This window comes from Petromyzon marinus, unplaced genomic scaffold (genome assembly GCF_048934315.1).
Source record: "Petromyzon marinus isolate PM22_M1 ecotype Great Lakes invasive population unplaced genomic scaffold, UKy_Petmar_22M1.pri1.0 PM_Scaffold_5, whole genome shotgun sequence".
Lineage (NCBI taxonomy): Eukaryota > Metazoa > Chordata > Hyperoartia > Petromyzontiformes > Petromyzontidae > Petromyzon > Petromyzon marinus.
Genome location: NW_027423501.1, coordinates 3875275 through 3887049, shown reverse-complemented (window position 1 = coordinate 3887049; position 11775 = coordinate 3875275). Strand labels below are relative to the sequence as shown.

The 11775-nt window shown below is 51.2% G+C and overlaps 1 protein-coding gene across 2 annotated transcripts in view; it reads left to right on the top strand.

The window, feature by feature from the left end:
- Window positions 1-73: 73 nt before the first annotated feature.
- LOC116956818 (serine/threonine-protein kinase PAK 2-like) overlaps window positions 74-11775 on the top strand; it is a 39622-nt gene continuing 27920 nt past the window's right edge. Inside the window, exons 1-2 of one of the 2 annotated variants that reach the window (XM_076064504.1) lie at window positions 74-211; window positions 2668-2745. The gene's annotated coding sequence lies outside the window, so the exon portion shown is untranslated. The remainder of the gene's footprint in view (window positions 212-2667; window positions 2746-11775) is intronic. The other variant, XM_076064503.1, reaches the window with a different exon arrangement.

The window sequence follows — 11775 nt, the reverse complement described above, 5'->3', positions numbered from 1 at the left end:
CAGCGCGGATAGGCGCCAACCCCGTTAACCGATTGGCCTACCCCACCTTATGTCACGAGGCGCGCGCCTCGTCCAATGGGCGCAGAGCTATGTCGCGGATCCGAGCTAATTTTTCAAATCCCGCGCCGCCGCCGCCGCCATTGTCGCGTCCCCGCGTCTCCTCCACCTCATCGCCTCCTCCTCCTCTTCCTCCTCTTCTTCCCAGCGCCAGGTGACTCCTCCCGCTCCCCTTCGTGGCACGCTCGCGGTCTCACCACGGCCACAATGGCCGGTGTTGCACGGTCACCCTGCCTCCTCCCCTCCCCCCCCAACCGGGGCACGGGTTGGGAGGAGGGGGGGGGGGTAGAGGCGCCTCAAACCGGCGAGGAATCCAGGCGAGCCCGAGGCCCCGCTGGCGATGGGAGGCCGCAACGGGTTCGGCACGAGCGTGAGGGGGAATCTCTCGGCGCTTGCTCCCGTTTGGTGTGCGGAGTTGGCGGAGGAGTCGCTTGTCGTGTGCGTCGCAAAGCACGACTCGGCGTTGGAGCAACTCGGCTAACCCCCGTTTGTGTTGCGAGAGTGAGGAGCGTCTTGTCTCTGTGTGTCTGTGTGGGAGCGGTGGTGTAGCGGCGGGTCGCGCTACGCTGCGCTACGAACCCGGCGAGCCGAGTTCGTTCGCTCCCCGCTCACGGCCACCAACACCACCGGTGACGATTATCCGAACCGCTACCCGGGCCGGCCTCCCCTAGGTCGCCTCGGCCTCAAATGTGGTGCCCGGTGCGGTGCTGTAGTAAACATCGCCGCCGGGGAGACGAAAAGGCGGCCGGGCGTGGTGCTGGCCACCCACCCCGTCGTGTGCCCGGCCTTAATAGGCGCTCGCTAACGCCACTTGCCACAACTGTCTGCAGGCTGCAAGGGGCATCTTTGTCTTTGCCAAGTCGCTGGGCACAACGCGACGCGTGGCTCGGGCAGGAATCCCCCCCCCCCAGTGCCGCAGCTCGTCAGTCACGTCCGGTGGTGTCGGGACAGAATGAGAATCTTGATGTAGACCGCAGGAGGAGGAATCCGATGAGCTAAGAAGCTCTTTGTTCACAGACGTCCATGTAAAGGGTGGGTGGGGGGGGGCACCGGGAGTCGGTCGAGTTACAACAACGACAACAAACGATACGTCTATGGTGCAGTGTTGAGTCTATGGTGCAGTGTTGAGTCTATGGTGCAGTGTTGAGTCTATGGTGCAGTGTTGAGTCTATGGTGCAGTGTTGAGTCTATGGGGCAGTGTTGAGTCTATGGGGCAGTGTTGAGTCTATGGGGCAGTGTTGAGTCTATGGTGCAGTGTTGAGTCTATGGTGCAGTGTTGAGTCTATGGTACAGTGTTGAGTCTATGGGGCAGTGTTGAGTCTATGGGGCAGTGTTGAGTCTATGGTGCAGTGTTGAGTCTATGGTGCAGTGTTGAGTCTATGGTGCAGTGTTGAGTCTATGGTGCAGTGTTGAGTCTATGGGGCAGTGTTGAGTCTATGGTGCAGTGTTGAGTCTATGGGGCAGTGTTGAGTCTATGGTGCAGTGTTGAGTCTATGGTGCAGTGTTGAGTCTATGGGGCAGTGTTGAGTCTATGGGGCAGTGTTGAGTCTATGGTGCAGTGTTGAGTCTATGGGGCAGTGTTGAGTCTATGGTGCAGTGTTGAGTCTATGGGGGCAGTGTTGAGTCTATGGTGCAGTGTTGAGTCTATGGGGCAGTGTTGAGTCTATGGTGCAGTGTTGAGTATGGGGCAGTGTTGAGTCTATGGGGGCAGTGTTGAGTCTATGGTGCAGTGCTGAGTCTATGGGCTGCAGTGTTGAGTCTATGGTGCAGTGTTGAGTCTATGGTGCAGTGTTGAGTCTATGGTGCAGTGTTGAGTCTATGGTGCAGTGTTGAGTCTATGGGGCAGTGTTGAGTCTATGGTGCAGTGTTGAGTCTATGGGGCAGTGTTGAGTCTATGGTGCAGTGTTGAGTCTGTTGTGCAGTGTTGAGTCTATGGGCAGTGCTGAGTCTATGGACAGTGCTGAGTCTATGGGCTGTGTTGAGTCTATGGGTAGTGCTGAGTCTATGGGGAATGTTGAGTCTGGGCAGTGGTGAGTCTATGGACAGTGTTGAGTCTATGGGCTGTGTTGAGTCTATGGGTAATGCTGAGTCTATGGGTAGTGCTGAGTCTATGGGCAGTGCTGAGTCTATGGGCAGTGCTGAGTCTATGGGCAGTGGTGAGTCTATGGGGAATGTTGTATGTATGTTGAACTTTTTTCGCACCGCACATAGCCCAACCGTGCTTAAAGGAGGTGCAAAATATAAGTGCAAAATTGCTTGAGCACCTATAGTTCGGTGCTGTATTCCACCCAGAAACATTTGTTTTAGTGAGGCTGACTCTGCTGATGAGACCCAGACGGTGGAAACCGCTGCAAGAGAGAGTTGACTTCAAGCGAACGCCGCTGACGATGTGAATATTTATTTGCTGCTTGTCATCTGAACGATTCTGTCATCGCCCTTCATTATTCGGAATATGGTGGGCACATTCGTTCATCGATTCAACTCAACCCTTACGCCCTTGATGCACACACATTTTGTGCACTGTGCTGGAAGTGAATTTTCAGTAACATATGGTGTATGCCACGTTCACTTTTGCGATTATGCTAATGCCCCCTGAATGTCTTTGTGTAGAGACGGCAGTGCAACGGTCAGCGCGCTAAGCTACGAACCCGGCTGCCCAAGCTCGAATCCCGTTCACCGCCAACACCGGTGACAATTATTTGAATAGGTTCCGGACCTCCCCGCGGTCGACTTAGCCACAAAATGAGTACCCTGGTGTAGCGGCGTGTAGTAATCATCGTCACTGGGGAGACAAAGGCGGCCGGGCGTGGTGCTGGCCACCCACCCCCTCGTGTGCCACAGTGCCGGTAGCCTTCATAGGTGCTGCTCGCTAACAGCACTTGCCCCAGCAGTCTGTTAGAGGGTACACGGGGAATCATTGTCATTGTAGAGACAAAGGCAAGAATTGTACATCTTGGCCTGGTAGTGCACCTAGCCTGGCACAGGCGCCGTGGTGAAGTCACGATTGTTGTTGTTGTGGTCTCATTGTTCGGAGACCCCCCCCCCCAGAGAGACCATCTGTGCCATTTCTCTTCTTCCGCATGGCCGATGTAGACGCAAAGCAACAACTAGAATTGAACATTCTAAGCTAAACTATTAAACGAAACTATAGTTTAATCTTGATTTGATTTGAAGCTTTCGTGACTGCAGGAATCCATACACTAGCCCCGGCCACTTCTTTATGACCCCTTGGGCTACACCCATTTAAAACCTTTTAAAACAGTCTGCCTCAGCAGCAGGCCACGCTTTCCCACCTGATGGCGGACGCTTGTGTTGCGCCCGAAACGTCGCGATTGATTTTATTTTATACTTGCGTGACTTTACCGAAAGAACCAAAGAGTATATGAACTATATTTTATTTATTTTACGAGGTAAGGCCCACTCGGCTGCGATATCGTTCTTTTTCAGAAGCGACCATCAGAAATTATAGCTCAACGAAGTTGCTTATCATCATTAGGTGGACATTCATGGCAGTCGCCAAATGCTTACAATGCGCGACGTCGATTCTAAATGTGTAGGGAAAAACCGGAGGACCCGGAGAGAAATCCATGTGACCACGGGGGGAGAGAGAGAGAGACGCAAACTCCACATATACAGCATCAGCAGACGCCAGGGTCTGGATAGAACCCACGACCTCCTGCGTACCAGGCGAGGTAGTTAACATCTCCGAGCCACCGTGATTATGATGATGATGGAGAGAGAGAGAGACACGCCAATTCCAAATATACAGTAGCAAGCGTCGTCAGGGTCGGGTTAGAACCCATGACCTGCATTCCAGGCGGTGGGAGTAAACATCTCCTAACCACCGAGACCCAGGATACCGATGGTCGATGTTCGGTCGCTGCGTTGATCGAAATTCGTCGTGATCTCTCACTCTGCAAGAGTGTGCCGCGTGAAGGCTGCCATCGATCACTCCTCTGTGCCGCTGAACCTTAGACGGACGCCAGGATATGGCTGGTGTTCGAACTCGGATTATTGTCGGACTTTGTTCGGAGCCGTTAGCCGTGCAGTTAAACTGGTGACGTTAACCTGGGGGGGGTTTAATGGCCATGCCTGAGCCCGTGTGTCAGCCACCTGATTTTGAAGCCAACCCCAAAAACCTGTATTATGGATGGTAGCTATGTTATTGGTGATGGTGGTGGCGATGATGGTAGCTATATTTTGATTTAAAGCTTTCGTGACTGCAGGGATTCATATTCTTGGTTCTTTCAGTAAAGCTACGTAGAAAGGGAAACAATAAAATAATAAAAATATAAAACAATGCAATTATCACGATGTTTCGACTGCAACACAAGCAATCATCATCAGGTGTGAAAACCACAGCAAGAAAATAATAAAAAAAACCACAGCAAGAATATTTTCTTGCTGTGGTATTTTTTTTTTAATTATTTTATTGTTTCCCTTCTACGTGTCTTTACCAAAATAACCAAGAAGATGGTAGCTATGTTTGTGGTGATGGTGATGATGGTAGCTTTGTTAGTGGTGTGATGGTGGTGGTAATGATGGTAGCTATGTGAGTGGAGTGTGTACGTTGAACTTCTTTCGCACTGTACGTAGCCACCCGTGCTAGTCGGGAGTGCGGGGGCAAGGACAACAGCCCCTTCATGATCAGGCTGATCAGACGCCTTAAAGACAAGTGGGGTAATGTTGAGTCGGCCAACCTTGGACTCTGACTCACAGATCAATGATGAGTCCCCCCCTGTCTAGATAAACGAGCAGTTGCCCACTGATCAATATCCCGGAGTGGTTTGTGTCGACCTTCTTCGCCGTGTCTCGTGTCCATCCTGTGCGCGGGTCTTTTCCAAATATTCTGCACAGGCCACCGCCGCTCCTCTGCTGTTCGCATTGCCAGACATTGAGGAGTGCATTGTGGGTGCTGCAGGGCAGCTCAGGAGATGGTCCACGTGGCTTGCTTCGCCTGACAAGTACACATTGGTTGGTTGCGCGGAAGGCATTTGGAATTGGAGGCAGAGGCGAGCTCCTCACCGTGGTCGATTCCTCGCCGGCTCCATCCGCCAGCCGTGTCGCTCGATTTTTTTTTTTTTACCCCATTCCATTTTGCCAGAGGGGAAAATTCTGGCAGATTCCGGTGATGCCGTTGTGAGCGTTTACACATACGAAAAAATAAGAAGAGGTTTTACCCTTCCTGGCAATAAAAGGAATCGTGTCCTTGCACGATTCCTTGCAACACCTACTGTTTTATTGCCACAAAGGGTAAAACCTCTTCTTATTTTTCATACTTTGATGCTGGCAAAAAAGGTTCCCATGGTGGCTGGCTACACGGTGGAGCACAAGAAGCCGTTTGTCGACGAGAGACCGACGACGGAGGTGCTGGCTCATGGCCACGTAGCGGACGACCGCCGTCCCGCCCCATGGACTTGCCGGTGGTGGTCGTCACCACGCTTGGTGCAGTGACGGCGGCGCCCGTGGTCATCCAGCGGTGCGGATGCGAGGGTTGGTGGATCGCAAGAATCTTGTGAAGCTCCCTTCCCCCACCGTGGGTTGTCCTGGTGCAATACCCTGGCTCTCCAGGAGAATTCCTGTACAGGGACTCCTCTACTGATGAATGAGTTAGGTTCCAGAGGTCTGTGTCCATGAGTCATTTTGTTCGGAAGTCCAACTTTGCTCCTGTCGATTGCAAACGCGTTTTACGGCGTGTACACTAAACATGGGTAATGGTTTTAAAAGTTGTATAATCTCCTGTAGATGTAGATGCCACTGGTTTTTCACGTTCTGCAGATGTCGCTGGTTCTTTGTGTTCTGCAGATGTAGATGCCACTGGTTCTTCACGTTCTGCAGATGTAGATGCTGCTGGTTCTTTGTGTTCTGCAGATGTAGATGCCACTGGTTCTTCATGTTGTACAGATGTAGATACCACTGGTTCTTCACGTTCTGCAGATGTAGATGCCACTGGTTCTTCACGTTCTACAGATGTAGATGCCGCTGGTTCTTCACGTTCTGTAGATGCCACCGATTCTTCACGTTCTGCAGATGTAGATGACGCTGGTTCTTCACGTTCTGCAGATGTAGATGCTGCTGGTTCTTTGTGTTCTGCAGATGTAGATGCCACTGGTTCTTCATGTTGTACAGATGTAGATGCCGCTGGTTCTTCACGTTCTGTAGATGTAGATGCCACCGATTCTTCACGTTCTGCAGATGTAGATGCCGCTGGTTCTTCACGTTCTGCAGATGTAGATACCACTGATTCTTTGTGTTCTGCAGATGTAGATGCCACTGGTTCTTTGTGTTCTGCAGATGTAGATACCACTGGTTCTTCACGTTCTGTAGATGTAGATACCACTGGTTCTTTGTGTTCTGCAGATGTAGATGCCACTGGTTCTTCACGTTCTGCAGATGTAGATGCCACTGGTTCTTCATGTTCTACAGATGTAGATGCCACTGGTTCTTCACGTTCTGCAGATGTAGATGCCACTGGTTCTTCACGTTCTGCAGATGTAGATGCCGCTGGTTCTTCATGTTCTACAGATGTAGATACCACTGATTCTTCACGTTCTGCAGATGTTGATGCCACTGGTTCTTCATGTTCTACAGATGTAGATGCCACTGGTTCTTCACGTTCTGCAGATGTAGATGCTGCTGGTTCTTTGTGTTCTGCAGATGTAGATGCCACTGGTTCTTCATGTTGTACAGATGTAGATACCACTGGTTCTTCACGTTCTGCAGATGTAGATGCCACTGGTTCTTCACGTTCTACAGATGTAGATGCCGCTGGTTCTTCACGTACTGTAGATGTAGATGCCACCGATTCTTCACGTTCTGCAGATGTAGATGCCGCTGGTTCTTCACGTTCTGCAGATGTAGATGCTGCTGGTTCTTCACTTTCTGTAGATGTAGATACCACTGGTTCTTTGTGTTCTGCAGATGTAGATACCACTGGTTCTTCACGTTCTGTAGATGTAGATACCACTGGTTCTTTGTGTTCTGCAGATGTAGATGCCGCTGGTTCTTTGTGTTCTGCAGATGTAGATACCACTGGTTCTTCACGTTCTGTAGATGTAGATACCACTGGTTCTTTGTGTTCTGCAGATGTAGATGCCGCTGGTTCTTCACGTTCTGCAGATGTAGATGCCGCTGGTTCTTCACGTTCTACAGATGTAGATACCACTGATTCTTCACGTTCTACAGATGTAGATGCCACTGGTTCTTCACGTTCTACAGATGTAGATACCACTGATTCTTCATGTTCTACAGATGTAGATGCCACTGATTCTTCACTTTCTGTAGATATAGATACCACTGATTCTTCACGTTCTGCAGATGTAGATGCCACTGATTCTTCACGTTCTGCAGATGTAGATGCCGCTGGTTCTTCACGTTCTGCAGATGTAGATGCCACTGATTCTTCACGTTCTGCAGATGTGGATGCCGCTGGTTCTTCATGTTCTACAGATGTAGATACCACTGATTCTTCACGTTCTACAGATGTAGATGCCACTGGTTCTTCGTGTTCTACAGATGTAGATGCCACTGGTTCTTCACGTTCTGCAGATGTAGATGCCACTGGTTCTTCACGTTTTGCAGATGTAGATGCCACTGGTTCTTCATGTTCTACAGATGTAGATGCCACTGGTTCTTCACGTTCTGCAGATGTAGATGCCACTGGTTCTTCACGTTCTGCAGATGTAGATGCCGCTGGTTCTTCATGTTCTACAGATGTAGATACCACTGATTCTTCACGTTCTGCAGATGTAGATGCCACTGGTTCTTCATGTTCTACAGATGTAGATGCCACTGGTTCTTCACGTTCTGCAGATGTGGATGCCGCTGGTTCTCTGTGTTCTGCAGATGTAGATACCACTGATTCTTCACGTTCTACAGATGTAGATGCCACTGGTTCTTCTTGTTCTACAGATGTAGATGCGACTGATTCTTCGCTTTCTGTAGATGTAGATGCCACTGATTCTTCACATTCTACAGATGTAGATGCCACTGGTTCTTCACGTTCTGCAGATGTGGATGCCGCTGGTTCTCTGTGTTCTGCAGATGTAGATACCACTGATTCTTCACGTTCTACAGATGTAGATGCCACTGGTTCTTCTTGTTCTACAGATGTAGATGCCACTGATTCTTCGCTTTCTGTAGATGTAGATGCCACTGATTCTTCACGTTCTACAGATGTAGATGCCACCACCACCACCATCTATTACGCGGCGGTTGACCTTGCGCCTCTCGGTTCGAACAGGCAACTGGACATACGGACCAGGTTTGTTCGTATCCCTGAATATTCGTGAGTCGAATGTTTGCAAGTCGAGGGGTCCCAGTGTGTTCAAACGTGGTGAACTTCCCCGCTGCTGCTGCTGCGTCTGTACGGGAATGTCCACCGTGGTGGATGTGTCAGCCTTGCTGGACCCCGTTGGGTTCTCAGTCGTAAGATCATTTTACAATGGTAATAATCGATGAAACAAAGTAGTTGTTACTTACTCTTTGGTTCTTTCGGTAAAGTCACGTAGGTAGAAACGTAAAACTAAATGAAAATAAGAATAAAATAATAAATTGATAAAATAAAAATAACGCAATGATATTCTCACGACGTTTCGGCCACAGCACAAGCGACCTTCATCAGGTGAAGGGACGAGACTGTCTGGAGGGCACTCCAGCGCTGTCCTCCAGACAGTCTCGTCCCTTCACCTGATGAAGGCCGCTTGTGCTGTGGCCGAAACGTCGTGAGAATATTATTGTTATGTTATTTTATTTTTTTATCAATTTATTATTTTATTCTCATTCTACGTGGTGGTGACTTTACCGAAAGAACCAATGAAGATGAATCCTTGCAGTCACGAAAGCTTTAAATCGAAAATTAAATAAAAAATAATAATAAATCGCGACGTTTCGATCGCAACACAAGCGGTCGTCCTCGGGCGGAAAAGATAATCCAGCTGTGTAACGGCTTCTCTTACTGCCCGTGCTTGATTTGTGCCATTTGCCTTCTAAAGAAATCCGGCCATGTCTCGCGCCCCCGGGAAGGGCAGCTCGCACCCCCCCAGTTGGTGCAGCGTGAACCCCAGGTTCAGAAGACGTCGCCACTGAAGTAGACGATGCCTACCACGCCACATGGAGCGGGGGGTGCTATTGGCTCGCGTCAAGGTGATGTCGGTGAACGTCGCGGAAACCACAGCGTTGGGAGGCCTTCATTCAGCAGCGGATTGATCCTGGCTGATGATGATGATGATCATTTGGCGCCGTGGTGGCTAGGAGATGTTGACTACCTCGCCTGGCATGGAGGAGGTCGTGGGCTCGATCCCGACCCTGGCGACGCCTGCTGCTGCTGTGTATTTTGAGTTTGCGTGTCTCTCTGTCTCTCTCTCACATCATCATCGTCATTGTGGCTAGGAGATGTTAACTACCTCGCTTGGTATATAGGAGGACGTGGATTCGATCCTAACCCTGACGCCTGTTGTATGTTTGGAGTTTGCGACTCTCTCCCTGTGGTCGTGTTTTTTTTTTCCCGGGTCCTCCGCTTTTTCCCTCCCCACATTTAATATCAAGGTCACGCGTTTGTGGAGTATTCTGCTGCTGCCGTAACATTCCACGCGATGATGACGATGATCGGCCACTTGGTTGAGCTGTCGTTTGCGATGGCCAGGTCTCTAACGTAGCAGCTCACTGGGGAATTTGATTACCTTTCTCAAATAAAATAAATAAAGTAGTTTACCCAGGGAGGCCCCACTGTGTGTCTCAAGACAACTTTGCAGCAGCAGCAGCAGCTGCTCTTCATTGGGATGTTTGTCCACGAATTCCATTTGCGACGAGTCGTTGGGATTTGTGTGTGTGTGGCGGGAGGCAAGGTGACTCGCACACGTCCTCAGGTCGTGCCAAGAAAAGGCTCCACACCGATAGATTCTCACGTCCATTGCTGCACCACCGCCACCACTTCTTGCAGCCCATGCCCTACAGTGCACCGGGTATAGCGAGGTGCGTTATAGGTGTAATCCGAATTAAGCAATTCAGTTTGTGTGTGTGAGAGAGAGAGAGAGACCATCATCATCAAGTCAGGCTCGTATGGATAGTGCTGTGAGCCTGGCAGGGTCCTGTGAAGTGAGCCAGACTCATAAGGATAGTGCAGTGAACCTGGCAGGGTCCTGTGAAGTGAGCCAGGCACGTAAGGATAGTGCAGTGAGCCTGGCAGGGCCTGGTGAAGTGAGCCAGGCACGTGAGGATAGCGCAGTGAGCCTGGCAGGGTCTGGTGAAGTGATGCAGGCTCGTAAGGATAGTGCAGTGAGCCTGGCAGGGTCTGGTGAAGTGAGCCAGGCACGTGAGGATAGCGCAGTGAGCCTGGCAGGGTCCTGTGAAGTGAACCAGGCTTGTAAGGATAGTGCAGTGAGCCTGGCAGGGTCTGGTGAAGTGAGCCAGGCACGTAAGGATAGCGCAGTGAGCCTGGCAGGGCCTGGTGAAGTGAGCCAGGCACGTAAGGATAGTGCAGTGAGCCTGGCAGGGTCCTGTGAAGTGAGCCAGGCACGTAAGGATAGTGCTGTGAGCCTGGCAGGGTCTGGTGAAGTGAGCCAGGCACGTAAGGATAGTGCAGTGAGCCTGGCAGGGCCTGGTGAAGTGAGCCAGGCTCGTAAGGATAGTGCAGTGAGCCTGGCAGGGTCTGGTGAAGTGAGCCAGGCACGTGAGGATAGCGCAGTGAGCCTGGCAGGGTCCTGTGAAGTGAACCAGGCTTGTAAGGATAGTGCAGTGAGCCTGGCAGGGTCTGGTGAAGTGAGCCAGGCACGTAAGGATAGCGCAGTGAGCCTGGCAGGGCCTGGTGAAGTGAGCCAGGCACGTAAGGATAGTGCAGTGAGCCTGGCAGGGTCTGGTGAAGTGAGCCAGGCACGTAAGGATAGTGCAGTGAGCCTGGCAGGGTCTGGTGAAGTGAGCCAGGCACGTAAGGATAGCGATGGAGCCCGTATTAGGTGAAGGCAGTTGTCGGAGAGCTGTGATGATCCACACCCATTTCTAGCGGCACAATGGGGGCTTGGCGGGGTGTGATAGTGTGGGGGTGTGAGAGTGTGGGGGTGTGGGGGTGTGTGAGTGTGTGAGAGTGTGGGTGTGTGAGGGTGTGTGTGTGTGAGGGTGTGTGAGAGTGTGTGTGAGGGTGTGTGAGTGTGGGTGTGTGAGAGTATGGGTGAGTGTGGGTGTGTGAGAGTGTGGGTGTATGAGAGTGTGGGGGTGTGAGAGTGTGAGAGTGTGGGTGTGAGAGTGTGAGAGTGTGGGTGTGAGAGAGTGTGGGTGTGAGAGAGTGGGGGTGTGAGAGAGTGTGGGTGTGTGAGAGTGTGGGTGTATGAGAGTGTGGGGGTGTGAGAGTGTGAGAGTGTGGGTGTGAGAGAGTGTGGGTGTGAGAGAGTGGGGGTGTGAGAGAGTGTGGGTGTGTGAGAGTGTAAGAGTGTGGGTGTGTGAGAGTGTAAGGGTGTGTGAGAGTGTGGGTGTGAGAGTGTGGGTGTGTGTGGGTGTGAGGGTGTGTGAGAGTGTGGGTGTGTGAGAGTGTGAGGGTGTGTGAGAGTGTGAGGGTGTGTGAGAGTGTGAGGGTGTGTGGGTGTGTGTGGGTGTGAGGATGTGTGTGGGTGTGTGTGGGTGTGTGAGAGTGGGTGTGGGTGTGTGTGAGGTTGTGTGTGAGGGTGTGGGGGTGTGTGTGTGTGAGGGTGTGTGGGTGTGAGTGTGTGAGGTCTCACTCCGAATCAG